The sequence below is a fragment of the Lutra lutra genome, chromosome 13, assembly GCF_902655055.1.
Source record: "Lutra lutra chromosome 13, mLutLut1.2, whole genome shotgun sequence".
Lineage (NCBI taxonomy): Eukaryota > Metazoa > Chordata > Mammalia > Carnivora > Mustelidae > Lutra > Lutra lutra.
Genome location: NC_062290.1, coordinates 67004351 through 67030592, shown reverse-complemented (window position 1 = coordinate 67030592; position 26242 = coordinate 67004351). Strand labels below are relative to the sequence as shown.

The following is a 26242-nucleotide window of genomic DNA, read 5'->3' as shown; positions in this document are numbered from 1 at the left end:
ACCACTTACCAGCACCTGCAGAGCTAGTCAGATTTCTTAAGCCAAGAGCAGAGTCAAAAATTGAGACAGAGTCCAGATACACATGCGCTAAGTCCAAACTAAGCAGTTAAGTCTAAAAGATTGACAAAAGCCAAGTTGGTGATTCATGTGAAAAGAGGAGTGGATTCCAAGAATGGATCTATTCACTTTATAAAAATTTGTCACTAAATCATACACAGGTATCCATAAAAGAATGGCTAGAGAAGCCAGTATTATTATAGTGTTAACAAACAAAGCAGTGTTAACAAACAAGTAAATTGGCCAGTAATAATTCAGAAATAAGAAAATGACCAGCTGCTTCTGGTTATTATTGAGTACAAAGAGCTAAGGATGGAGATATGTTACTATGCATAAGCAAGGAATGGAAGGATGAGAATTACTTTCTAAATTTTAATAGAAAGGCAGAGATGCTCTCGTATAAATTCAAATCCAATCACTTTATTAGCAGTGGTACTTAAACTTAAGCTGTATAATGGGATCACCTGGGAATAATAAAGATAGGCCTGAGGTATGGGAGCTAATTAGGTTAAGGATGCAGGTTTAGAATCAGGGTTTGTTTTGCTTTGTTCTATCTTATAAGTTCTCCATGATTTCATTATACAAAGCAAAAGTTTAAACCATTGTTTTATCGTGAGTTCTCAACTTCTAGTAATAAAAATGTAGTTTAAAGAGGAAAACTCAGGCTTTTCATATCAAACTTAATGTTACAATTTACATAAAATAAAATCCACATATACTAAGTTTATAGATGAATACTTTTGTCAAATATATAACCTAAGTTATCACAACAGCAATAAATTGTGGAACATTTATATCTTTTCAGAATATTTTTTCTTTTGTAGTCAATTTCTCCTCTTCCAAGCAACCACTGATTTGATTCTGATCACTTACTTTACTTATTTTAGAATTCCGCAAAATAGACACATCTTTTGTGCATTCTTTTGTGTCTAGATTTTTTAGGTTGGCATAATGTCTGTGAGATCCACCCATGTTGTTGCATGTATCAATAGTTTGCTCTATTTTATATTGAATATTTTTCTATTGTACCAATAAACCAAAATAACCTTTCAACTTGCCTTGTGATAAAAATTTAGGTTGTTTTCATTTTTTTTGCTATTTTCAATGAACTTGCTATATGAACAGTTGTTTATAAGTCTTTTTTGTTGGCATATATTTGTCTTTATCTTGCATAAATCCCTACAAATGGAATCCTTACATGCATGCTGAAACAGTAAAATAAGCTATCAAACTGTCAATGTAGTTATACCATTTTACATTCCCATGAGCAATGGATTCGAATTCCAGGTGCTGGGCATCCTCGACAACACTTCAGATTCCAGTCTTTATTCTTTTAATGACTCTTGTGGGGATGAAATTATCACAGTGTCATTTTAATTAGCATTTTTCTGATAAAAATTGATATTAGCTCTTTCTTTGTGCTGATTAGCCATTTATATTTATTCTTTTCTTAAGTGTCTATTAAAGTTTTACACACATTTAAAGGGTTGTTTTCTTATCAACAAATTCTAAGAATTCTTCCTATATTCTGAATATATGCATTTTATTTGATATATTTAATATAAGTAACTACTTCTAATCTGTGATTTGCCTTTTCTTTCCTAATTTTTATTTACATGCTATTTCTTTAACATACAGTGAAATATTGGTTTCAGGACTAGAATTCAGTGATTCATCACTTACCTACAACACCAAGAGCTTATCATATCAAGTGCCCTCCTTAAAACACATCACCCATCTAAGCTTTTCCCCTACCCACCTCCCCCAGTCACCCCTCAGGGATTTGTTCTCTGTCTTAAAAGTCTCTTATGGTTTGTTTCCCTCTCTCTTTTTCTCTTCTCCCCCCATATGTTTTGTCTTGTTTCTTAAATTCAGCCTATGAGTGAAATCATATGGCATTTGTATGACTTGCCTTTTAATTATCTTGAAAATGTCTTTTTAAGAAGAGAATGTTTTCCTTTTTTTTTTTTTAGTATATGTGCTGCCGAAGCGAGCACGAGAATGTTTTCCTTTGATGAAATAAACTTCCTTATAAGAAAGTTCTTAAATATGAATTTAAAGTATTTGATACAAGGCAAAACATTTTGTGTTTTACCTTCAGTCAGTTTTTGTAAACTGTTTCTCAAAGATTTTGTCCATTGCATTGATTGAAGTTATAGAATTTATTGACATATAGCTGTTCATAATATTTCTTCATATTCATTTATTGTCTGAGGAATTATAATGATACATCCACTTTCATTTTGGATATTGTTAAATTTTGTCTTTTTTGTGTAATTTTACTATTCTTGGGTATAAGTTTATCATTTTACTAAGGATTAAAAAACTAGATTTTTGTCTTTGTGATTTTCTTTATTGCTTAAGTGTCTTTTTTATTTCATTGATTTCTATTATCCTTATTATTTTCTCTACTTAGATAACTGAATTAAAGCATTTAATCTTTTCTGATATATCAGTATATATATCTTAATTTCCACACTAAGCAGTGCTTTATCTGCATCACACAAAATTTTAAATGTTGTAATTACCATTGCCATATAATTTGATATGTTATGTTTATACAATCAATTGAATGTATTTTTCAATTTGTGATTTTTTGATTCACAGATATTTATTGTGTTTTAATTCCCAAATGGGTTATTTCCAGATAGGTTTGCTATTGATTTCCAATTAAACGTCTTTATAGTCAAAGTTATATGATGTAATATTGCAATCAAAAAAATTCTTTCTTGGTGTAATTTCTGTATGCACTTAAAATTAATGTGTATTTGGCAGCTCTTAAGTATATTAGTATGTAACTATTAATTAGGGTTGTTTCAGAGTATTTTTAATATATAATTTGTATCCTTACCAATTTTTTTCTACTTGTCCTGTTATTGAGAAAGTTGTATTAAAATGTTTTGTGCATCTAGAATTGAGAACAATTGAGTTACATATAATAGCCATAGATACCATTTTTTTTTATGGTTATACTACTTAGAAATCATATATTTAAGTATAAGAAAAGACAGATGGTAAGAAGCCATACCACACAAATATAGGAAAATGAAGTCAAATGAATTTTTGAAATTGTCCCAAACAATATAAGGTACAATTATCTTTTGATAGGCGAGGTAGTGGCACTTCTGGAAAACTTAGTGTTTATTAAAACAAAAGCATATAAAAATACTTTGTCTTTATACATAAAACAAAGTGAAGTTACAGGCAGAGATAATCATATAAACTTTTTCAGCTCCCTTCACAAACATGCCATGCATGGGACCCTCAAAGCCACGGAGGTACCCCACAATTCTTTGATGTACAGGATACCCTGTGCATTACACGATCCCTACCACCTCTGGCCATTGCCACTAAATCGCTGAGATCAATGCAAATGCTCCACAAAATTCCAAACTTCCAAACACAAATTTTAAGTATCTACATGCCTGCGATTACAGATTCTCACAAGCTTGGGAATAAGTAGGCCACTACTGACCCTTGATCTTGGGCTAAAGATTCACTGATATAAGGGCTCCTTATCATTTTTTTTATTATTAATTTTTTTATATATTTATTTTATTTAATTTTTTTATTATTAATTTCTTTTCAGCGTAACAGAATTCATTGTTTATGCACCACACCCAGTGCTCCATGCCATATGTGCCCTCCATAATACCCACCACCTGGCTCCCCCAACCTCCCGCCCCCCACCCCTTCAAAACCCTCAGATTGTTTTTCATCTCCCCTTCCAATTTCCCTCAACTCCCTTCTCCTCTCCATCTCCTTATGTCCTCCATGTTATTTGTTATGCTCCACAAATAAGTGAAACCATATGATAATTGACTCTCTCTGCCTGACTTATTTCACTCAGCATAATCTTTTCCAGTCCCATCCATGTTGATACAAAAGGTGGGTATTCATCCTTTCTGATGGAGGCATAATACTCCATAGTGTATATGGACAACATCTTCCTTATCCATTCGTCTGTTGAAGGGCATCTTGGCTCTTTCCACAGTTTGGCGACTGTGGCCATTGTTGCTATAAACATTGGGATACAGATGGCCCTTCTTTTCACTACATCTGTATCTTTGGGGTAAATACCCAGTAGTGCAATTGCAGGGTCATAGGGAAGCTCTATTTTTAATTTCTTAAGGAATCTCCACACTGTTTTCCAAATTGGCTGCACCAACTTTCATTCCCACCAACAGCTTAAGAGGGTTCCCCTTTCTCCACATCCTCTACAACACACATTGTTTCCTGTCTTGCTAATTTTGGCCATTCTAACTGGTGTAAGGTAGTATCTCAATGTGGTTTTAATTTGAATTTCCCTGATGGCTAGTGATGATGAACATTTTTTCATGTGTCTGATAGCCATTTGTATGCCTTCATTGGAGAAGTGTCTGTTCATATCTTCTGCCCATTTTTTGACATAATTATCTGTTTTGTGTGTGTTGGGTTTGAGAAGTTCTTTATAGATCCTGGATATCAACCTTTTGTCTGTACTGTCATTTGCAAATATCTTCTCCCATTCCGTGGGTTGCCTCTTTGTTTTGTTGACTGTTTCCTTTGCTGTGCAGAAGCTTTTGATCTTGATGAAGTCCCAAAAGTTCATTTTCGTTTTTGTTTCCTTTGCCTTTGGAGACATATCTTGAAAGAAGTTGCTGTGGCTGATATTGAAGAGGTTACTGCCTATGTTCTCTTCTAGGATTCTGATGGATTCCTGTCTCACATTGAGGTCTTTTATCCATTTCGAGTTTATTTTTGCATACAGTGTAAGAGAATGGTCTTCATTCTTCTACATACAGCTGTCCAATTTTGTCAGCACCATTTTTATTGAAGAGACTTTTTTCCACTATATATTTTTTCCTGCTTTGTTGAAGATTATTTTACCATAGAGTTGAGGGTCCATATCTGGGCTCTCTACTCTGTTCCACTGGTCTATGTGTCTGTTTTTATGCCAGTACCATGCTGTCTTGGTGATCACAGCTTTGTAGTAAAGCTTGAAGTCAGGTAACGTGATGCCCCCAGTTTTGTTTTTCTTTTTCAACATTTCCTTAGCAATTCGGGGTCTCTTCTGATTCCATACAAATTTTAGGATTATTTGCTCCAGCTCTTTGAAAAATACCGGTGGAATTTTGATCGGAATGGCATTAAAAGTATAGATTGCTCTAGGCAGTATAGACATCTTAACAATGTTTATTCTTCCAATCCACGAGCATGGAATGGTCTTCCATCTTTTTGTGTGTTCTTCAATTTCATTCATGAGTGTTCTGTAGTTCCTCAACTATAGATCCTTTACCACTTTGGTTAGGTTTATTCCCAGGTAGCCATAGATACCATTTTAAAGAATCAGGAACCAGGGTGCCTGGGTGGCTCAGTGGGTTAAGCCTCTGTCTTTGGCTCAGGTCATGATCCCAGGGTCCTGGGATCAAGCCTCACACTGGGCTCTCTCCTCAGCAGGGAGCCTGCTTCCCCATCTCTCTCTGCTTGCCTCTCTGCCTACTTGTGATCTCTCTCTCCTCTCTGTTAAATAAATGAAGAACACCTTAAAAAAAAAAAAGAATCAGGAACCATTAAATATGTGTGTATTGTTTTAATTATAGCAAAAATTATTAGATTTTTAAATCTGATAAAGATAGCTCTTACTTAATTGGGTAATAATTCATTAGTAGAGATAAAGTTTGGAAAGAAACTGGAACCAGACATATCTCAAGGAAACAATGTGTGTCAACAAAAATAAATGTTGAATTAAGGTAGAAAAGGACAAGGGGGCGCCTGGGTGGCTCAGTGGGTTAAAGCCTCTGTCTTTGGCTCAGGTCATGATCCCCAGGTCCTGGGATTGAGCCTGCATTGGGCTCTCTGCTCAGCAGGGAGCCTGCTTCCTCCTCTCTCCCTCTGCCTACCTCTCTGCCTACTTGTGATCTCTGTCTGTCAAATAAATAAATAAAATCTTAAAAAAAAAAGAAAGAAAATGGACAAGGGAACAATGTGACATGATGTTTACAAAATAATACTGGATTGGGTTGATGACAAATTACTGGGAGAGATGTGTCTAAATTGTTGATATTGATTAACAGGATTTAATACGTATTATTGTAACAGGTGGCCAGACTACAAAGGGGAAGAATCAGATTGCAGGGGATGGAGAATGCAAGGAAGATGATGGCTATCTATTGTACCTATTGGATAAATTTCCAATCAGGCAATCCCTCCTCAGTGAGTAGTGAGTGTGGTGCTACGGATAGATTTAGGACTGAAGAATATATAATAGGTGAGAGGATTAGAGGCTCAGGACAGAACCGAGATTTTATATATATACATACATGTGTATACACACACACACACACACACACGTATATATACACACACACACACCTATGTATATATTATATAATATCAGAGTATGTGTGTGTGTGTATACACATATATATATGTGTGCGTGTGTGTGTGTGTGTCCGTGTGTGTGTGTGTGTAAGTGTATAATATGTAAGTCCATTCTGAGGATGCTAAGCTGATCTATCAATGATTAAGGAATAATTTTTAGAAGGAGATATGAAGAATTAGGACAGAATTCACTTGTGAAATCTAAGGGAAGAGGACTTTCAAAATGAAGAGGACTATTAATGGAGACAAATTATACATTGTCAAGTAAGAAGAAAGGCAAAAATGAGGTCCTTAGTGTTGAATTTAAAATCTGATTGGTTATCTCATCAAGCAGTGATCACTGAGGAAGTAAGTCTTCTTTAATAAATTCCATCTTTCCTGATTCATTAAATCTCTTGTCCATTAATGTAGTATGTTGCTGGGTGTAGAAAGACGTTTCCTTAGCAACTGACCATGTTAGCTACTGAAATGTGTTTGATAGGCCTTTGCAACTTTGTCAGAAGGGGAATGCCTGATAATCACAGAAAGGAATAAAATATAACTATGGGAATATTACATTTTGGTACTATGCTTTTTTATATGATATTCATGAATAGCAGGTAAAATGTGTGTTGTGTGTGTGTATGTGTGTGTGTGTGTGTGCTCTGTAACCACACAAGTGTATAGCTTGCCGTTTGTAAAAGTAGTAATGATGTTACCTTGACCTTTCATAAGTTTCCATATAATTTCCAAATAATAGAAGTTTAACACCCAACATTTTGGGAGTATTTGTCCAAAATAATGGTGTCTTTTAATAGAGGCCATAAGCTGAATGCTCATTAGTAAAACCCATATTTTATAAGTAATTAGAAAACTTCATCAGGGTAAGTTAGTTGATGAAATATCAGGGCTAAATGCTGGTATCTTTTTCACTTTTATTTCATTGCTTTTTATTTTAATTATGTTAAATAAAGCCTAAGAGGAAGGCAATTCAATCCCTGATGTCACTCGAAATATTTTTCTGATAAACTAAACACTGCTAAGTGGTATTTGAAAACATATTTAAAATGATATTTATGTTTCCTAAGTGACATCTGAGATCAGATAATTTGTTGCAAGCAGAGCAGATTAGCCTAGGGGATAGTAGATATTTGTCTCCGAGGACAGATTAGCTACAGAAATGAAGTTAAAGAATCAAACTATGATTTTAATTGAAAGAGAAACAAGAACACGTAGCTTTTTTAAAAAAATGAGCTATGTTATTGAATACGATTGAGCAATCTTGTTAGGGTTTTATTTTGGTCCCATAACTGTATCTTTATTGTATAATTTCAAAAACATATTCTAAGGCAATTAGATTAAGAATTATATGTTAGAGATTACTACCTGGATATTTTAGGATGTTAAACATATCTGAACAAAACTATTTTATTTCCCTCAAAACATCTAATGTATGCATTTCTTGGGTCTTTCTGTTTAAATATAAGCATACATTAAATGATGATACTTCTATGCATTTAATATCATTTTAACTTCCTGTAATTATTAGATGCTAAGTTTCAACACTGTAGATTTTAAAAATTGTTTATTTTAAAGAAAGGGCAGTTGTGGATATCAAAATTGTATTTTGTATCATACATGAAATTGATGGCCTCTTATCTGATTAATTCACTTTACTTCTGTTGCACCAAATTTTTCAAGAAGCTATATTTAGGGTAGCTTACATTAGAGGAGATGGAGCAATAACATGAACAAATGTTTAATGCAAAAAAAAAAAAGAAAATAAATGAAGCATAGGAAGAGTGAAATGGGTGGCAAATAATACTGAGGTATAGTAGCGGATGATGGCTCTGCAAATCTGTAAAATTTTAGTAAGAATAAAGGCATTAATGTTTTTAATACAGGTGTTTCATTTATACATCTCCTCCTGTTTTATAGACAATAAATGGAGGTACCCTGTGGCAGTGGTGATGGGAAAGGATTTAAATCAGTTAACCTGACACGAGTACTGCTCCTTCCACTGCAATGTGATGATTGTTCCCTCCTTGACTCATCTCAATAGGCTTAATTTGACTTGCTTTAATATATAATGCCAGCTAATTAATAGAGTTCCATGGTTGATAAAAACTTCACAGTTGCTGAAGAAATTTCTGGAAGCTTATTTCAACCTCTCAATTACCTTAGAGTATCAGGACCTCAGAAAATTGAAGCTTAGAGAACTCGAAAGTGACATGAATGTCACATGTGTAGATAGTGACTGAAGAACAGTTCATGAATTTCTGATCCTTGAGAAAGTAGCTTATTAATAGGAATAAAAACTCAAATGGAATAAACCTGACAATCAGCTGGCATGTTCTTCATCAGGCTATTTGATGCTGTATGTTGGTGTTCAGTGAAAAAACATGCAGGCATGTAGTTCAGAAAAATGACTACTTTTAAATGCCTAGAGGAAATGTTTATTGCATGAAATGATGACAGAGGAAGCAGGAAGATAAAGGATAAAGAAGAAAGGTGATTTCTAAAGTTAAATATAGGTAAGTTTAATTCTGTGCAGAATATCTGAAACTTAATGTGAAAAGAATTTGGTTATCTATGACTATGTAACAATTCTCTACTTCCCTCAGCACACCTTTTTTCCTTGTCATTGCATAGAAAATCATCAGACAGAGCTCAGAACTTTTCACTAAGTCCTCAGGTTTATAAAAGCCAAAGAAATTGATTTAGTATTCAGAGGTATAAACTGATATCTCTCCAAATCCCCTGTAAAAGATCAGCTAGATAATTCATGGGGCCCAGGATAAAGTGAAAATGCAGGATTCCTTTGTCAAAAATTATTAATAATTTCAAAAAGTGACAAAAAGACTACTGATCACAGGGCTCTGAGTGACTATACAGGCTGCATGCCCATGTAGTTGGCCCTGTTCTTATATTAAGTTTTCCTTATTAACCAGGTTTTCCATTACACACAACACACACACGACTTTCCTTACGCATTACCTACCCTATAAAAGAGACATCTTTAGTGTTGGGACATTGTTCGTTTTACTGATTAAAGAAAGCAAAGTTGCATTCAAATTTATCATGTAAAGGGCACAGAATTTCAGAAAGTGATTACAGATCTTTATTCTCTCTTCATTCTAATTCAACCTCACACCTAGGTTCTTCAAGTTGTCATCTTTTTACAACCCAGGCACTGAAATTTCCTTCATTTGGATCTATCTTTTCTTTTGTCTAAGGTCACTGTTTTAGTTGTAGAGCCCTTTTAATTCATTGTCACCAGAAATTACCACTATGTTCAAATCTACTGTTTCTAGGAACACACATCTTACTAATAGTCTCTTCAAGACAGCTTTTCTTTTCAGTGACTACATTTTTGTGTATTCTTGAGTTAACCTCTTGGGGAAGGAAACTGAAAGGGGCACACATTGATATTAATTACCGTTAATACTTTGTGAAATGGGGCACAGAACTACATGGAATCTGTAATAATCTCTTATGGTTTTCATTTTGATAGCTAATGGATATAGTCAGAGTAAATTATCCTAGTCTTTTAATGGGTTCTAATAAACCTAGAAAAATAAATAGCATATCAAAAGCAAAAAAAGGATTCCACTATCGCCCTAGGGTGCAGAGAAAATTTGTTCCCATCATAATACCAAGATAAAGTAAAATTAAAACTATCTCTATTCAGTGTTCGCTTTGGCAGCACATATACTAAAACTATATTCATCATGACAGTGTGTTCTACAGAGAAAAATCTCAAAAAATATAAACAGTCCTACTAGAATGAGTAACTTTATCAAGTTAGTAGGAGAAGTAACTTTTATATTACTGATGAAAAATTAGTAATTAAAAAAATAAGGCATGATTTACTGTATTTCTAAAAGACATGAAATACCTAGGTATAAACCCAACAAAATATGTACTATTTATGATGCTAAACTACAAAACACATATGAGTCACAGAAGACCTAAGCAAATGGAAATACATAATCAGTTTATGGACTACAGAGGATACCAAGAGTCAAGTCTCCTCAAATGGATCTATAAATTCAACTCTGATTTTGTTAATCTTCTCTTCTTTTCTATACACTTTTCATTTATCTTTTATATATATAATTTCCTTTTCTCTACTTGCCTTGGGTTCAGTTTGCTCTTTATTTTCTAATTTCTAAGACTGAAAAGTTACGTTATTGATTTGAAATCCTTCTTTTTTAATATAAGCATTTAGAGCTATAAATGTCAATTTGTACTCATGTGTGTGTATATATATATATATATATATATATATATAATCCAATACTACTTTATACTTTATAATATAATAAATATAATAATAATTATTATAATATAATAATTATAATACTATATAATCCAATACTAGTTTATTTATTTTGTCCCTTAAAAAGTTGTATAAGGAAGGGGCACATGGGTGGCTCAGCTGGTCAGGCATCTGCCTTTGGCTCAGGTTATGATTCCGGAGTCCTGAGATTGAGCCCCATGTGTCCCCACTCAGCATGGAGTCTGCTTCTCCCTCTGTTCTTCACCTCTCTTGTGCTCTCTCTCTTTCAAAATAAATATATATTTTTTTAAAGTTGTATAAGGCTCTTAAAGTGACAACACAGTATTGCCCATGTACATGAGGAAAAACTGAATCAATTGAAACTGTTTATGTGGAAACCCACAAATTGAATTTATTAAACAAAAAGTTTAAATGAGCTATTATAAATATGTTCAAATAAGTAAGAAAATATATAAATGTTGTCTTATGAAATAGAGAATATCAACAAAGAGATATAAACTATAAAAATAGAAATCCCAGAGCTGGAAAGTATAATAACTAGAATGAAATATTAACTAGAGAAGCATAGAAATGGCTAAAACAGAAGACAGAATCAATGAACTTGAAAACTGGTTAACTGTGATTATTCAATCTGAGGAGGAGGGAAAAGGAATAAAGAAAACTGAATCAAACCTCAAAGATCTGTGGGACACTATCAAGTGTCTGATCATAGGTGGAACAGGACCTTCATATGGAGAGGAGAAAGAGAAAAGGAAAGAATATTTTAAGAAGTCATGCCTGAAAACTTCACAAATTTGAAGAAGATACAATCAACTACCCATCCATGAACTTGAATAAGATAATCCAAAGAGATCCATACTTAGACATATCATAATCAAATGGTTAAAAACTAAAGGCAAAGATACTGTCTTTTTTCCATTGGACATTCTTTCCTGCTTTATCAAAGATCAGTTGACCATGGAGTTGAGGGTCCATTTCTGGGTTCTCTATTCTGTTACACTGATCTATGTGTCTGTTTTTGTGCCAGTACCATACTGTCTTCATGATTACAGCTCTGTAATTAATACACCATGAAGTCCAGAATCGTGATGCCTCCAGCTTTGTTTTTCTTTTTCAACATTACTTTGGTTATTAGGAGTCTTTTCTGGTTTCACACAAATTTTAGGATTATTTGTTCCAGCTCTGTAATTCAAAGGGGCACATGCACCCCAATAATTATTGCAGCAATGTCCACCATCACCAAAATATGGAAAGAGCCCAGATGTCTATCAACAGATGAATGGATAAAGAAGATGTGGTATATACATTCAGTGGAATATTACTCAGCCATCAAAAAAATGGAATCTTGCCATTTGTAATAATGTGGATAGAACAAAAGGGTATTATATTAAGTGAAATATGTCAGTCAGAGAAAGATAAATACTGTATGATTTCACTCATATGTGGAATTTAAAAAACAAAACAAATGAACTTAGGGAAAGGGAGGAAAAAAATAAAATAAGATGAAAATAGAGAGGGAGGCAAAACATAAGAAACTCTTAACTCTAGGAAACAAATTGAGGATTGGTGGAGGGGAGGTGGGTGGGGTGGGATGGGGTAACTGGGTGACAGGCATTAAGGAGGACACTTGATGTAATGAGCACTGGGTGTTATACGCAACTGATGAATCACTAAATTCTACCCTGAAACTAATAATACAGTATATGTTAACTAAATTGAATTCAAATTAAAATTTTTTTAAAGACCCCTAAAGGCAAAGAGAGAATCTTGAAAGTAGAGATAAGCTACTCCTCATCCCACACATACAAATGATTCTTAATAACATTAACAGCTAATTTGTCATCAGAAACCTCTGATCATTTGTAGGACTGAAGCAGTGGGATGACATATGTAGAGTGTTGAGAGAAAAAGATTAACAATTCTATATCTGGCAGAACTCTCCTTCAAGGAGATATCAAGACATTCCTAAATAAGCAAAAACTGAGAGAGTTCATTGCTATCATACCTGCCCTATAAGAAACAATAAAAGGAGTCCTTCAGGATGAAAGATAAATAAGTTAGACAAGGGCACCTGGGTAGTTCGGTCAGTTAAGCATCTGACTCCTGATTTTGGCTTAGGTCATGATCTTGCAATTGTGGGATTGAGCCCTGGCTCAGCTCTGTGCTCAGTGTGGAGCCTGCTTGAGATTCATTCTCCTTGTCACTCTACCCTGCCTACTCGTGTACTCTTTCTCTCTCTAAAACGAATAAAATCTTTAAATTGTATATATACATATACATATATATACACACACATACATATACAGACATATATAATTATATATATAATTTATATATTAGATAGAGGCACCTGGGTGGCTCAGTCAGTTAAGCCTCTCTGACTCTTGATTTTGGCTCAGGTCATGATCTCAGGCCTTTGAGATCCAGCCCCACATCAGGCTCCATGCTTAGTGTGGTCTGCTTGTTCTTCTCCCTACATTCCTCCCCTGCTCATGTGTGCTCTCTTGCTCTCATTTTCTCTCTCAAATAAATAAATAAATAGATAAAATCTTTTTAAAAAAACCTTCTAAAAATATACTAGATAGTACCTTGAATCCACATAAAAAAATAAAGAATACTAGTAAAGGTAAAACAGCAAATAGTAATAGGTAAATATATAATATAACACAAATTATTTTTTGTGTGTAAATTTTTTTCAATCTGATTTAAAAGACAACAGCATGAAGCAATAATTACAAATCTACATTGATGGACACACAATGTATAAAGGTGTAATTTGTGATCATACCAGCAGCATAAGGGAAGGGGGAATATGGAGCTATATAGGAGCAAAGATTTTATATACTATTGAAGTTAGGTTGGCATTAATCCTAACTAGATTATCATAAATTAAGATGGTAATTTTATTCCCTAGGGAAATGACTAAGCAAACAAAACAAAACAAAACAAAAAAACAAAACAAAAAAAACACCTCAAAAATATATAGTAAAATAAGGGAATTAAAAAGGTACATTTAAAAATCTATTACAAAATAAGGAGGCAATGGAAGAAATGAACAAAAGGACATAAGATATATAGAAAAATGGGGCACCTAGGTGGCTCAGTCAGTTTAGTGTCTGCCTTCAGCTCAGGTCATGATCCCAGGATCCTAGAATCAAGCCCCGCATCAGGCTTCCTGCTCAAAGGGGGAGTCTGCTTCTCCCTCTCCATCTGCTCCTGCTCATGTGCTCTCTCTCTATCGCTCACTCTATCTCTCAAATAAATAAATAATAAATCTTAGAAAAAAAAAATATATATAGGGCACCTGGGTGGCTCAGTGGGTTGGGCCTCTGTGTTCGGCTCAGGTGGTGATCTCGGGGTCCTGGGATCTAGCCCCGCATTGGGCTCTCTGCTCAGCGGGGAGCCTGCTTCCCCTTCTCTGTCTGCCTGCGCCTCTCTCCCTATTTGTGATTTCTGTCTGTGAAATAAATAAATAAAATAAAATCTTAAAATGTATATATACATAATGACAACAAAATGGCAGAACTAAGGCCTCATCAGAAATTATAATAAGTAAAATGATTATAAAAAGTAGCATTTTAAAAAAATATACTGTTTATAACAGATTTGATTTACATTCAAAGACATAAGTTAATTGTATGTGATACTCTTCCTTAATGCCTCAATCTTCAGTCAAGTTATTGAACAACGCCATCAAAAGCCTTATCAGCTTTCTATGAAAAACAATAAAAAGGGGATTTCCATTGGTGGGTAAGAACCATCAGTTTGCAAACTGTCGTAAGCATAGAAATATACAAAGCTGACTATGAGAATGCAAGTTCAGTGACCTAAATTTTTTTTTTAAGATTTTCATTTCCCCAGATCGTACCTTAAATTTCCAAGAATCAAGGAAGACCAATACAGCTATATCATACTTCCCTTCTGTGTTTTAGAGAATTTTGAAGATTTTTATTAGGTGAGATTATGATTTTCTATTATCAGAGAAATATATCTTCAAGCATTTGTTTAAATTAATATTGATAAAACTTAAAATGTCTCAACTATTGTGGTTGTGATGACATGAGATGTTTTGGAATATAATAAGGCACAGGTGTCAGCTCAGTCATATTCTATATTTGTTAGAGACAAAAAGTGAAAGAAAAAGGAGAAACTGATTCTATTAGGTGACTGATAAAAAGCAGCACCGAGAAGGGCACAACGAAGTAAGCAATTATTAGAGGAAGTGTTCTCTCTATAATACAGTTTTATTTCAAAATGTCTATTTTTTTTCATAAGGTCACCCTGGCCTTGATCATTTATGAAAATATTAATGTAGTTTAAACCCAGAATCTAGATTTTGAAGTGAGAACCTGATAGAAACTTTAAAAGAGAAGGGACAGCTGGATGGCTCAGTCAATTAAACGTCCAACTCTTGATTTCAGAACCGGTCATGATCTCAGGGTAGTAAGACTGAGCCCCACCTTGGGCTCTGAGCTGGTCATGGAACCTGCTTTGGATTATCTCTCTCCCTCTCCCTTTCCTCCATGCCTTAAAAATAAATAAATAAGAAATTTTAAAAGAGAAGAAGAAACAAGAGATAGTCTTTCTTTATAGGGCAGATGCTTGATAAGCTATGTACCTCAAGGTTCATTATGTCTCATAAATACCAGAAGTAGTTTCAATATTATTGGAAGTTTGGGGAAAACAGTTGAAGATAACAATTAATTGGTCAACTGCAAGTGACACACAAGAAAGAGCAGGAATATTTAAGGAAAATAACTTATCTATTAAGATAAGTAAGAGTCTATTCATTATCTTTCCATATATGTGGTCTACCATGACAAATTCATCATAAATTATTGTTGCCTTAGGAACAAAATGAAATCAGTATTATTGATTTAGAAGGACTCAGTTTGAACTGTGGAACTGTGAAGCCTCTGGTGAGTTCCTTCCTATGTTGAGCCTTCTCCACGTAGCCTACACTGATGGCAGTAAGGTTATTAAAGCAGGTGAGTGAGTAAATGCTCATCTTATTTAATAACTTGGCACTCAACCAATGCTGCTTTATTAACATTTTCCTTCTCAAATCTGAGATATATCTTCAGGTCTCAGCTTATATTGGAATCCCAAGGCTGAGATCCATAGTAATTTTAATTTTCTAATTCATGACACTGCATGGACACAGAACAACATAATCTTCTTCCTCAACACTGTGGATTCGTAACCCGTCCTCTACTCATTTTTACCCTAAATGTACTCTTCCTAAAACATAATACTATACATTGTGCCTTTCACTTTTCCTAGTTCAGGAGTGACACTTCAGTAATTGTCTGTCATCCACCATGATTTATTTTTGACCATTGACATAAGGGCCACTTTAAAGACTGATCTCAGCAATTATTTATTGAGGATGTTCTATATGCCAGGCATGCTAGATACTGAAAAGTCTGAGCAGACATGACCTCCACAGTTCCCAAGCAATTACAATTTAGACAGAGATACAAGTACATGCACTGGTAAGTTTAATGTTGTCAATAAATGCACCTGATATAGATAATACAGGGACCACATAGAAAAGGCATTTAACTGAAACCACTGGGTGGGGTTGGAGAAATCTCGGCAGTTATGAAAGCTTCCTAGTGGAAATGCCATCTAAGTTGAGAAGCTTGAAGTATGAATTGCAATTAACCAGATGGAATAAGTTATAAAAATACATAAACACAGGAAATAACATGTCTGAATGCCTGGAAGTAAGAGAAAATGTTAGATGTTAGAGGAACTGAATATAATTTTATGTGCTATAGCATGGTGTGTGTGTGTGTGTGGTGTGTGTGTGTGTGTGTGTAATGTCTAGTCTGGGAAGTATAAAGGTAAATAGAGACCAAGTCAAAATCATTGTTTTATAAAAAATCACAAAAACATTGCAACAAAATGTCTTATTATTGCTCAGAGACAATACATCCCAAAAGTTTTTTCATCAAATTTTAAGTACCACATTTAGTCTTGTTCCTTAACAACAGGATTCTAACACAGTCCCAATCTCACCCTCTACAGGAAGCAAAACTTGAAAAAGGAAACACCCAGATGTTCATGTAAAAATAAAACAAAGAAAAGCAGAAAATTGGCAAGTACCTTCTGTTAACATACTATCTGCTCCTTACACATTACTAACTTGGTTTCTCTGAATACAGTATATTAAGAATAGAAAATGTTTTTGAAGGGTTTACTGTCAATTCAAATCATAGATTCAATTTCTAACAAGCTCAAGGACTAGAAAGTTCTGCTTAGTAGAAAAAGTCTAGTAAAACATATATACCTATATACATAATACATTATGAAATTGTGACATCTCTTATTTATTTTTTAAAAAATCATTTTTAAGTACTATTATTATACTGTCAATTGGGTTATGGAACTAAATAAATGCTTGGATACACTTTTCTGGGTCCCCTTTGTAAATCATTGTTTAAATGTCCCAACTTGCTTTTGGTGGGAAGAGTTACACTAATTTATTTGGATCTCTGTCTTCCTAAGAGGACTAAGTCATTTTGACTTTATATATTCAAGTAAGTATTTTTCTTCTTTTTACAATCTGGGAAAAGTCACATTTCAAATCTTTTTGTGATTTCTCAGCACTTTGGGATTTTTATTTATTTGAGAGAGAGAGAGAGAGAGAAAGAGAGAACATGGAGTGAGAGTGCAAGAAGTAGACTCCACACTGAGCAGAGAGCCTAATGCAGAATTCGATCCCAGGACCCTGGGATCATGACGGGAGCCAAAGGCAGATGGTTAGCTGACTGAGCCATCCAGGCACCCCAGGTTATTGCTGTTTCTTAAGGAAAACAAATCAACTATTTAGTAAACCTCTTAAAAAGATAATATAGCTTTCAAAGAAGAGTCTAGCTATTCAATTTTGTAATTTAAGTTTATATTATAGAAGAATGTGGTAGGGACTAATAAAGTTTACTTATATTGTTTATTTAGTTCCCCGGACAAATTCAAGGTATAGGTTTTGTGGATATAAATTTATTTCTTTTTGCTCTATAGGATTGTTAGGAACTTAAATAAGTGTTATTCTATTTTTAAACACTTCACTAAATATTTAATTATTACGGGTGGTTAAAAATGAAAGTTTTTTTTTTTGCCAATTTCTAGCTTCTGAAGTAGAGAAATATATAGAGAATTAAAACCAAAACCAAAATCAAAACCAAAAACCAAACACTGTCAAAGCCCATAAGGTAAAGCCCCTTACCTTAAAATCTTTAATAATTTATGGTCAATGTGGACCTACCTTTTGTAGTTGCCCTTCTTCCTCTGAATCCTTCATTTCTCACATTCTCTTTATTGCAATCACTTTTACACAGGAAAAAAAAAAAAAAAGAAAGAAAGTCTGTACTCTAAGACAGCGCTCAGTATTTCAAGTCTTTTCCCTGAAGACTTAGAAGTACTCATGATTTCAGAAAAAGAGATCAGAGATCACTTCCCAAAGTATTCACCAGGCCAGTAATTTAAGTAGAACACATTTCTCCCCTAAAATAGCTGGGAGGCAGTGCACTTCAATAGGAAAACACCAGGCTAGTTGTCAAGGCACATGAGATCTTATTTCAGGTCAAGAATAATAGAATTTGTATCTTTGTTTCAATACTTTTTTTTCTATTTTTACTCTCATGGGCTTTATTGGTGGAAGAGTATATTTCTAGCTTGTTAAAATGATTTGAAAATGGTTTAGTAGAAGTATCTATAAATATTATAGTTTTCTGGGGCACCTGGGTGGCTCAGTGGGTTAAAGCCTCTGCCTTTGGCTCAGGTCATGATCCTAGCGTCCTAGGATCAAGTCCCGTATCTGGCTCTTTGCTCAGCACGGAGCCTACTTCCCCCTCTCTCTCTGCCTGCCTCTCTGCCTACTTGTGATCTGTCTCTCTGTCAAATAAATAAATAAAATCTTTAAAAAAAATATTATAGTTTTCTTATAGATGAATTTTGAACACATAGATGCTAAGAGTTTTAATCTTGTCCTGATTAATCTTTGGGCTTCCAGAATAACTATTTTCTACTGTTCTGAAGCATTCATTTGAGGCGTAGATTTTCTAACCTAATCAGTCATGAATATATGAGGGCTGTGGTTGACAACTGCATAGGCATTTTTATTTGCAAAGTACCAAAATGCATTCTTTCTTCGTTAAGAAGGAATGTATTAATAGGACATTTAGAAAATCACTCAACTGATGGAGATATGGAAGGAAAGCTCAGAAGAGGGGCACTAGTACAGGGATGTAAAATTTATGCCATGAAACCAGTTCACCGAGGAAACCAGCGCCACTAGGGGAGACAAAAACCACGGGTTGTTTATTGTCACTTCTTTGCCTGGAAACTAGATGTGGCCACCACTGCTGCATCCTCCTGAATCCATTCTTTTTGCCTCTCTCATTACTGCCTCCTAATTTAGAGTCCTAGACAGTACAGACAAGTACCTGAGTCTGAGTGATGCTTGAAGACCTCTTGCTGAAATTATGATGCCTGAAAATGAGGAAGCGGACATTTTTTCTCAATTAAGCAGCAGTCCTAGTGCATGATTGCAATTTGAGAACACATTGTGTCTTTAATTGTGGGCTGCTAGTGAAACGTTAGGGTACAAACTATGAAGGTATTGAAATGACAGTAGTTTGTAAGGCACTGAATGGCCTTTACATATGTCTATTATATAATTTATATAATTAATATCGATAAAATATGCAAATATGTAAGTTGTGTAAAGCAATGTGTTATAGAATATAAAATAGGAATGATACATTTTCAGCTCAATAAAGGTAGTAAGTCCATAAGCTATAACATCCTTAGAAGAGAAAAAACTGTTCATCCATTTTCCATGTTAAATTGATAATCATGGTTTCTTTCTCCTTCATTAATATTTGCCTTAATAACAAACCATTTTAATAGATATGATGGTTAAATATAAAAATAGATGTCTTAGTCTATGCACTATGAATATAATTCTACCCTTTCACTTAGATGGTGAAATATCTAACTTTCAGTCCAAATTTATCTACTGCTGGTAGTTTTTAATCATTAGATCATGATATATGTTGAACGTAAGTAAAAATTAAGGTGTGACATGCAGTTAATGGTACTTCTCTAATAAATAATATAGCATCTTTTCTACAGCGAAGTACTAAGGAAAGAAATGGAGAGCTGAGGGACAGGGAGGACACTGAAAGATTCAGTAAGGATGAAAGGGATTTTTCTGTTTTCCCATACACAAGAGAATGGAAAGAAATACAGAAAAGATTTATGGACAAAGAAACTGAATTCCTTTCCTGCTGATTTGAAAAAGACAGTGTGAGTGAGGATTGTGCCTAAGTCAGAAATAGGCTAGATGAGTACTTGTAATCTGTGTTTTCCAGGATATATAAGTAAGGAAAACCAGCCAAAGACATATCACCATCACCTGGAGAGGGAAAATGGAAGATAATCGTTCCTCAAGCACTGAGAAGAAAAAGAAGTCCTGATCATTTGATTTTTATCTATAGATTTCTAGGAAAGATAAGACACTATAAAGAGGAATAAGTTCTCATTGAGGTTATTTTTGCCCCCCCTATGGAAATAAAGTCCTAACAGATTATATAAATGGATTCTGTGGGATAGAGTTACTTAAAATTTTTGAATGTCCAGATACACAGTTGACTTTACCTTAAATACTTATTATACAAACTTTCTGTTACTTAGAATTTTAATATGCTTTTACAAACAAACAGACAAACAAACAGCTCATTGCATTTTCAGCCCTTCCCAGAAAGGCCCAGAAAAAGGAAAAAAGAAACCTAAGGCAACAGGAATTCCACAAAATTAATTTACTAGATCATTTATCAGAACTTTTAAGTATGATGTTGTGACCATACTTTATGGGTTAAGAGGATACCTCAAACTGAAGTTACGGCTCATTCACAACCTAAGAATCGCGAATGAAAGGCAATCAAACATGACATATGTTATAAGAGACCAGGACGTCCCCCAGGCTGGATAACAACCCTTCAAAGTAGGGATGGTGAAAACAGAACAGGTGAACTACTGGAACCAGAGTTAGGCCTTAACAAAATACTTGCTATGCCCTAACCTGCTGAGGTCTATTTTCTTGTAGTCTGCAGTTAAGCAACAGTTCTATGTTTTTCCTGGTATTCTTTCCCAGCCCTTATTGCTGGTATTCAAGCTGGGATTACCAATAGGTACTAGCAAAGTTTGAGGAAGCTTGAGGAAGCTCTCCGTAAAAACCAGATCAGATAAAAAAAATATATTATGTGATGTGAATTTCTTTTTTCTTTTTTATTCGTGTTTCTGTTAGACTCCATCCACTAACATTTTGGTTACTAAAGAGCTTAAAACTACTCAGCTATGAACTCCTCAAATTCTCAACATCAGGAGCTTTTCTTTGCCCCTTTGAAGCATATTGCTATTAGCAGGTTTTACCTTTGACTAAGGAGTGAGATGATACTCTAATTCCGCATTTTGAGTCCCAGGCCATACTTGGAATCTTCAACCATTAACAAACCAGAGAATTTCATTTTATCTAAAATTGTTTTATCTTGTACCTTTTTCTCACACTTGAAAAAAAATTTAAAAACAAGAACAAACTGGAACTCCAAACAAAATTAGATGGCCAAATTGAACTGCTATATTTTAGAGGGGACCACAATTTTACTTAAGTATGGTGTAAAAGAAAGTTTAGAGTTTATATAACATGTTTCAAAATGACCACAGCTATGTAATCCCCATTTAGGTCAAGATACAGAACATGAGTAGCATCCCAGAAGTATTAAAGATGGATCATACCAATATCAACCATGCTTTGATTTCTACCATCATAGATTAGTTTTGACTAATCTTGAACTTAAGTGAATTATACCAAATGTTCACTTTGATATTGGTTTCTTTCACTTAAAGTTATAACTTTCAGTTTTGAAGTTATTAATTTATGTTTTATTTGTTGCAACAATTTGTTTTTGCCATTATATAGTATTTCAATGAATGAATATGTGAATATGCCACATTTTAATTATCCTTTTTACCAATGAAGAACATTTGGGTATGAATTACTATAGGAAATTATTCAATTAACATTCTATTTTTTATAAGATTTTATTTATTTATTTGACAGAGATCACAAATAGGCAGAGAGGCAGATGGAGGGGGGCTGGGAAGCAGACTCCCCGCTGAGCTGATTGCCTGATGTGGGGCTGGATCTCAGGACCCTGGGCTCATGACCTGAGCCAAAGGCAGAGGCTTTAACCCACTGAGCCACCCAGGTGCCCCTCAATTAACATTCTTGTATATGTCTTTTGCTACACATATGTAATTCACACAGAGTATGCAGATGTCAGTTTTAGTTGGCTTTGATAAACAGGTTTCCCAAGTAACTGTGCATTGATCATGCCAGAACAAGATGAGAGATCAGTTGTTTTCATTTTTATGTAAACTCTACTATTCTAATATTTTTTGTACTGCACACTTTTACCAAACTTTTTTAAATAAAAGACATTTCTAAACAAACTGTACAGTTTGAATGTGTATGAGTGGATTACCAAAGGAAAAGTCTTTTAGATATGACTGAACAAAAATAGAGTAATTGTCAAACAGTAAAGAAGTATTATCAATCTTTGATGAACTTTGTAGCCAGAAATAGCCCTAGCTGAAAAGTAGGAAAAACTTCAGAGAGAAGAAGACAGCCCTGATATAAATCACAGTGTATTCTCCTTGTCTTATAGAAAACAATGGTCAGTAAGGGATTTAACATTTCTTCATATGAAACTTAAGATAGTAATTATGGCCTTGATTGCTGTTTATAGTACAATGAGATGCACAGAAATATTATCTATAATTCTACATTTAATCTATGACAGATATAAAAAGTAGTTTCCTGTTATGTTTTTCCATGAAGCCTGACTATTGTCCTTCTAAGAAAAGACAAACAATGCCTATTAAAAATTAACAATGAACATCCTGACTTTTTTAAATTCTCAAAAGTGAGAAATAATTGAGAGAAGAGAAAATTTGAATTTATCTCAAATTTATAGAAGATGAACAGATGTTATAATAAAACTATAATAACAGGGAAAATCCTTGATATATTAAGAAATATTAGTGTTTAATACCACATTACACTTTGGCAATATATAACTAAGATTTACAAAAAATAAATCAACTATTGGTTTATAAAAAACTATTTTGTATATACATAAATATTTGTAAATATATATTTTTATTTGAAATATATATAAAATTTTTTACTTTTCTACATACAAAATTGAGATATCATATAACATCTCCTATTTAAGATATGACTAAGCTGAGAAAGAAGAGAAGATCCTCCATTTTAAACAGAATATATTTATGTTCTACTTAAGGATATTATTGATGCAACATAATAGCATAACAAGACTCTCCTTTGAGAGAACAGCAGTTATGAATAGTGAGAATAGTTAAGGGTTACAGTTTTATTACAGGGGGTGCAGATTAGGTAGACGAGTCTCTGGGCTTTGAAGCACTGACTTCTATTTGTATGTTAGAAATTATTTTATTTTGTGACCTTGAACAAGCTGCTTAAATTCACTGTCTCATAATTTTCCATAAGCATAATGAGTTTAGTAGTACTTATTCTTCCATTCTGAAGATTGATTGCAATGCTCTTTCAGAAGAGTGATTGTATATTAATCTATTAGTAATATTTTTCATATTTCATGTCTTCTCCATGGAATACTTACATGAAAGTAGTTCAAGAAGGCTTTTAAGGAAAGATCTAACAGTAATGTTCTTTGGTTATCATAAATGATAAGAGTTGATGTTCACCTTAGAACTTGTATAACTAATAATAGGATCAGCCATGAATGATTTAAATAGCAATTCTGCTCATTAAATTAAACAGTTCATTTCCCCAATTTTATGCTTCATAGTAATTGTTTTTCTGCCTAATCAATCTGTTATCAACTGAGCAATTAACTTGCCCATGGATATTTTGAGTGTTGATCTGTCATGAGCATTAGGTTTCCTTCTAAAGGATTAAATATTATAGTTTTTTAAAAAACAATCTATATTTCTGCAATTATGATTCTTCATAAGGAATCAATAACAGCAATGACCTGACCTCTTATTTGGAGAGATTTCCATAAAGTAGCCTATTTAATGTTATTCTCCTTTATAAAAGAATAAAACATTGCTTCAATATTATACTAAGTATCAATCTTAGAATATTCTTTTTTTAAAAAAGATTTTATTTATTTGACACACAGAGGGAGAGACAGCAAGAGAGGAAACACAAGCAGAGGGAGTGGGAGAGTAAGAAGCAGGCAGGCTTCCTACTGAGCAGGGAGCCCAATGCAGGGCTGGATCCCAGGACTCTGGGATCAGGACCTGAGCTGAAGGCAGATGCTTAACAACTGAGCCACCCAGGCACCCCTAATCTTAGAATATTCTTAACACAAGTTAAACATTTTGGAAGTCTCATGTATTGCTGCAAAAAAGTGTGAGGCTGAAAGATAACAACCCTGGTTGGCTACAGGTTCAGCTATAATCTTGTTCACTGTTGCTTAAATTTGAAACATCAATAGAAACAGTAATAGACTAACAATGCTTATTTCTTAGGACTCGACAACATTTATATACAAATTGTCCAAACTGGTCTAAGAGGAAAGTGTTTTCTTTACAATTCTAATTTCAAAATTTGAAGAATTATTTATGTACTAGATAGAGTCTGAAATGAAATTCAGGTCTCTTTCTTTCTTTTTTCTTAATTTAAAGAAACTATTTAGTTTCTGTCAACCTATTTCCATTTTGTTGCCTCTGTGGAAGAGAAGCTTAAGACCACTCGGTGGTTGTTCCTACCCATTCAGTGGCTAGAGCAGTGGGAGCTGCAGACCAGTCTTCAGTGGCAGGTTGAGTACTACAGTCTTCAGTAGGGAACTGCTGAATAGACACAGAGGTTACATGCATGCCTTCAGACCTGCCTTCAGGTTGGGTAGAACGGAACTCAGGAGCTGGAGCAGTCCATTCATCCTGAAATTCCTCCTTGGTCACAATCTTTTCAGCAGCAGCTTACTCTTCTTTTTCAAACTCTTCAGGATTTCTGGCGTGACCTCCCATGGGTGTTCATGGGAAATGGTGCCAGGCATGCTCAGAACTTCTCAGGCCTCCATCAATATCAGATCTATTGAGTGAGCTCTGTTTTTGTTGCAAGGGATGGCAATACCCACACAGCACAGTCCATGTTACACAGAACGATGGTAGGCAGGTTAACATAAAACACCCCTATGAGAGGCCGGTGGTCAGCCCTGAGGTCAGTAACCACCAGAAGTCTTGGCTCCCAGACAGCTGCCTGGATCTGGCTAGGGAAGGTTCCAGAAGTGAAGCAGCCAGCAATGGGAGTGGCTCCAGTAGCAGCAGGAAACTTCAGCACAGCTTGCTGGCCAGTATTCTTGGATGATATGACACTGACATCAGCTGGATTTCCAATGTCAACAATGGCATGAGCTTCCAGCAGAAGCATCTCCTACGTTCTCTTTAGATTTATGATGCAGGTACCATCACTTTTCTTTTTGCAGATGCGCTGTTCCATTTGAAAGTCAAGGTTCATGCCACCTAAGTGGGTTCCTGCTGCAAGTAATTTGAGGGCATCCTCCTCCTTCATTTACAGGACATCAAAGGCTCCCGATATTGTGGAAGGCTGTAACTTAAAATTACAACAGGAATGCAGAACGCTGTGTGGACCCCTCTCTGGGTAGCACAGAAAGTTCAGGTCTATTACGGATTTTTTGTACATTGTTAATGGTATTTAATCACATTCATTTAACTTTTTTTTGAAGAGGAGTATCACCTAATTTATTTCTCTAATGTGTAGCACACTATGTGAGAATAACTAACTAATAACTCTGAATGGAAAATGAATAGATGGATGTATTTATAGGTTTGCTTACAGCAGATATGTTCTCAAGTCACAAAGAACCAACTTTATCATTTATTTCATATTACCGTCATATTTTGAATTTTCTAATATGCCTTCAATTAGCATATTATATTAAATGAAGAAAGAAAAGGAGTCACAATCTTTAAAATTTTTTCTAAAGATATCCACAGGAGAATTATTTCTTAATTTCCACTTCACGCCTCCCAATTTCAGGTACTCATATTTTAAGCATTTACTATATTCTAGATATTTTAAAAAGTTATTTCATTTAATCCTCAAAGCAACTGAGGATATTATACAAAAGCTTTTTTGTTGTTGGTGAGAAGAAAGAGGGAATTTAGCCAAATCACAAATCACATGACAGGCAAGTGGCATAGACCAAATTAAACTTCAGAGTCATTTTATTACAAAGTATGTAAGGCTATTTTTATTTTCCTTAACTATTTTTTTTCTTTCTTCCCCCTATTTTTTAGGATTGTGAAATAGTCTTCAATTTTGGATTGACAATCTCTGCAAATTTGCTATATCGTTTGTCTTTTAAAAATCAGGAGAAAGACAAGAAAGAGACAAGACTGTAAAGAAATATGGATAGAGCTAAATGGAATTATAATAAA

General features: G+C 34.3%; 1 pseudogene; it reads right to left on the bottom strand.

Moving 5' to 3' along the window:
• Nucleotides 1-24523: 24523 nt before the first annotated feature.
• Nucleotides 24524-25484, bottom strand: LOC125082991 (40S ribosomal protein SA-like; annotated as a pseudogene).
• Nucleotides 25485-26242: the final 758 nt, after the last annotated feature.